This window comes from Sus scrofa, chromosome 2 (assembly GCF_054392235.1).
Source record: "Sus scrofa isolate SSC_HxYL_T2T_F1_AM1 chromosome 2, Sscrofa_HxYL_maternal_Yorkshire_Landrace_v2.0, whole genome shotgun sequence".
Taxonomy (NCBI): Eukaryota; Metazoa; Chordata; class Mammalia; order Artiodactyla; family Suidae; genus Sus; species Sus scrofa.
The window spans coordinates 56,222,924-56,227,123 of record NC_139384.1 but is presented as its reverse complement, the minus strand read 5'-3'; positions in this window follow the sequence as shown (position 1 = coordinate 56,227,123).

The window sequence follows — 4,200 nt, the reverse complement described above, 5'->3', positions numbered from 1 at the left end:
CTTTGCAGAATGCAGCTCCTAGCAGCGCGTTTTGTGCGGTTTCGGAGCTAGGCCCTAGGTGGGGCCCTCCCGAGCTGGCTCTGGGGGGGTTGCTAGGGCCAGTGCACACAGGGCTTCTTCAGGCCAAATCAGCCTTCTCCGCGAAGGAGAAGACGTTTGGAGTTGGTTTCCAGCGGCGGAGACCACCAGCCAAGCAGCAGTGCCCACGGAGCCAGAGGCAGCCCAGACCCTCCTGGGCCCTATGGGGAGCCTAGGGCTAGGTGAGAAGCAGGCAGGCGCTGCGCTCCTGAGCCAAGCCGCATCGGGGCTGAGGTTTGTTCCCCGAGCCCAGTTTCCCTTTGCAGAATGCAGCTCCTAGCAGCGCGTTTTGTGCGGTTTCGGAGCTAGGCCCTAGGTGGGGCCCTCCCGAGCTGGCTCTGGGGGGGTTGCTAGGGCCAGTGCACACAGGGCTTCTTCAGGCCAAATCAGCCTTCTCCGCGAAGGAGAAGACGTTTGGAGTTGGTTTCCAGCGGCGGAGACCACCAGCCAAGCAGCAGTGCCCACGGAGCCAGAGGCAGCCCAGACCCTCCCTGGCCCTATGGGCAGCCTAGGGCTAGGTGAGAACCAGGCAGGCGCTGCGCTCCTGAGCCAAGCCGCATCGGGGCTGAGGTTTGTTCCCCGAGCCCAGTTTCCCTTTGCAGAATGCAGCTCCTAGCAGCGCGTTTTGTGCGGTTTCGGAGCTAGGCCCTAGGTGGGGCCCTCCCGAGCTGGCTCTGGGGGGGTTGCTAGGGCCAGTGCACACAGGGCTTCTTCAGGCCAAATCAGCCTTCTCCGCGAAGGAGAAGACGTTTGGAGTTGGTTTCCAGCGGCGGAGACCACCAGCCAAGCAGCAGTGCCCACGGAGCCAGAGGCAGCCCAGACCCTCCCTGGCCCTATGGGGAGCCTAGGGCTAGGTGAGAACCAGGCAGGCGCTGCGCTCCTGAGCCAAGCCGCATCGGGGCTGAGGTTTGTTCCCCGAGCCCAGTTTCCCTTTGCAGAATGCAGCTCCTAGCAGCGCGTTTTGTGCGGTTTCGGAGCTAGGCCCTAGGTGGGGCCCTCCCGAGCTGGCTCTGGGGGGGTTGCTAGGGCCAGTGCACACAGGGCTTCTTCAGGCCAAATCAGCCTTCTCCGCGAAGGAGAAGACGTTTGGAGTTGGTTTCCAGCGGCGGAGACCACCAGCCAAGCAGCAGTGCCCACGGAGCCAGAGGCAGCCCAGACCCTCCCTGGCCCTATGGGGAGCCTAGGGCTAGGTGAGAAGCAGGCAGGCGCTGCGCTCCTGAGCCAAGCCGCATCGGGGCTGAGGTTTGTTCCCCGAGCCCAGTTTCCCTTTGCAGAATGCAGCTCCTAGCAGCGCGTTTTGTGCGGTTTCGGAGCTAGGCCCTAGGTGGGGCCCTCCCGAGCTGGCTCTGGGGGGGGTTGCTAGGGCCAGTGCACACAGGGCTTCTTCAGGCCAAATCAGCCTTCTCCGCGAAGGAGAAGACGTTTGGAGTTGGTTTCCAGCGGCGGAGACCACCAGCCAAGCAGCAGTGCCCACGGAGCCAGAGGCAGCCCAGACCCTCCCTGGCCCTATGGGGAGCCTAGGGCTAGGTGAGAAGCAGGCAGGCGCTGCGCTCCTGAGCCAAGCCGCATCGGGGCTGAGGTTTGTTCCCCGAGCCCAGTTTCCCTTTGCAGAATGCAGCTCCTAGCAGCGCGTTTTGTGCGGTTTCGGAGCTAGGCCCTAGGTGGGGCCCTCCCGAGCTGGCTCTGGGGGGGTTGCTAGGGCCAGTGCACACAGGGCTTCTTCAGGCCAAATCAGCCTTCTCCGCGAAGGAGAAGATGTTTGGAGTTGGTTTCCAGCGGCGGAGACCACCAGCCAAGCAGCAGTGCCCACGGAGCCAGAGGCAGCCCAGACCCTCCCTGGCCCTATGGGGAGCCTAGGGCTAGGTGAGAAGCAGGCAGGCGCTGCGCTCCTGAGCCAAGCCGCATCGGGGCTGAGGTTTGTTCCCCGAGCCCAGTTTCCCTTTGCAGAATGCAGCTCCTAGCAGCGCGTTTTGTGCGGTTTCGGAGCTAGGCCCTAGGTGGGGCCCTCCCGAGCTGGCTCTGGGGGGGTTGCTAGGGCCAGTGCACACAGGGCTTCTTCAGGCCAAATCAGCCTTCTCCGCGAAGGAGAAGACGTTTGGAGTTGGTTTCCAGCGGCGGAGACCACCAGCCAAGCAGCAGTGCCCACGGAGCCAGAGGCAGCCCAGACCCTCCCTGGCCCTAAGGGGAGCCTAGGGCTAGTTGAGAACCAGGCAGGCGCTGCGCTCCTGAGCCAAGCCGCATCGGGGCTGAGGTTTGTTCCCCGAGCCCAGTTTCCCTTTGCAGAATGCAGCTCCTAGCAGCGCGTTTTGTGCGGTTTCGGAGCTAGGCCCTAGGTGGGGCCCTCCCGAGCTGGCTCTGGGGGGGTTGCTAGGGCCAGTGCACACAGGGCTTCTTCAGGCCAAATCAGCCTTCTCCGCGAAGGAGAAGACGTTTGGAGTTGGTTTCCAGCGGCGGAGACCACCAGCCAAGCAGCAGTGCCCACGGAGCCAGAGGCAGCCCAGACCCTCCCTGGCCCTATGGGGAGCCTAGGGCTAGGTGAGAACCAGGCAGGCGCTGCGCTCCTGAGCCAAGCCGCATCGGGGCTGAGGTTTGTTCCCCGAGCCCAGTTTCCCTTTGCAGAATGCAGCTCCTAGCAGCGCGTTTTGTGCGGTTTCGGAGCTCGGCCCTAGGTGGGGCCCTCCCGAGCTGGCTCTGGGGGGGTTGCTAGGGCCAGTGCACACAGGGCTTCTTCAGGCCAAATCAGCCTTCTCCGCGAAGGAGAAGACGTTTGGAGTTGGTTTCCAGCGGCGGAGACCACCAGCCAAGCAGCAGTGCCCACGGAGCCAGAGGCAGCCCAGACCCTCCCTGGCCCTATGGGGAGCCTAGGGCTAGGTGAGAAGCAGGCAGGCGCTGCGCTCCTGAGCCAAGCCGCATCGGGGCTGAGGTTTGTTCCCCGAGCCCAGTTTCCCTTTGCAGAATGCAGCTCCTAGCAGCGCGTTTTGTGCGGTTTCGGAGCTAGGCCCTAGGTGGGGCCCTCCCGAGCTGGCTCTGGGGGGGTTGCTAGGGCCAGTGCACACAGGGCTTCTTCAGGCCAAATCAGCCTTCTCCGCGAAGGAGAAGACGTTTGGAGTTGGTTTCCAGCGGCGGAGACCACCAGCCAAGCAGCAGTGCCCACGGAGCCAGAGGCAGCCCAGACCCTCCCTGGCCCTAAGGGGAGCCTAGGGCTAGTTGAGAACCAGGCAGGCGCTGCGCTCCTGAGCCAAGCCGCATCGGGGCTGAGGTTTGTTCCCCGAGCCCAGTTTCCCTTTGCAGAATGCAGCTCCTAGCAGCGCGTTTTGTGCGGTTTCGGAGCTAGGCCCTAGGTGGGGCCCTCCCGAGCTGGCTCTGGGGGGGTTGCTAGGGCCAGTGCACACAGGGCTTCTTCAGGCCAAATCAGCCTTCTCCGCGAAGGAGAAGACGTTTGGAGTTGGTTTCCAGCGGCGGAGACCACCAGCCAAGCAGCAGTGCCCACGGAGCCAGAGGCAGCCCAGACCCTCCCTGGCCCTATGGGGAGCCTAGGGCTAGGTGAGAACCAGGCAGGCGCTGCGCTCCTGAGCCAAGCCGCATCGGGGCTGAGGTTTGTTCCCCGAGCCCAGTTTCCCTTTGCAGAATGCAGCTCCTAGCAGCGCGTTTTGTGCGGTTTCGGAGCTCGGCCCTAGGTGGGGCCCTCCCGAGCTGGCTCTGGGGGGGTTGCTAGGGCCAGTGCACACAGGGCTTCTTCAGGCCAAATCAGCCTTCTCCGCGAAGGAGAAGACGTTTGGAGTTGGTTTCCAGCGGCGGAGACCACCAGCCAAGCAGCAGTGCCCACGGAGCCAGAGGCAGCCCAGACCCTCCCTGGCCCTATGGGGAGCCTAGGGCTAGGTGAGAAGCAGGCAGGCGCTGCGCTCCTGAGCCAAGCCGCATCGGGGCTGAGGTTTGTTCCCCGAGCCCAGTTTCCCTTTGCAGAATGCAGCTCCTAGCAGCGCGTTTTGTGCGGTTTCGGAGCTAGGCCCTAGGTGGGGCCCTCCCGAGCTGGCTCTGGGGGGGGTTGCTAGGGCCAGTGCACACAGGGCTTCTTCAGGCCAAATCAGCCTTCTCCGCGAAGGAGAAGACGTTTGGAGTTGG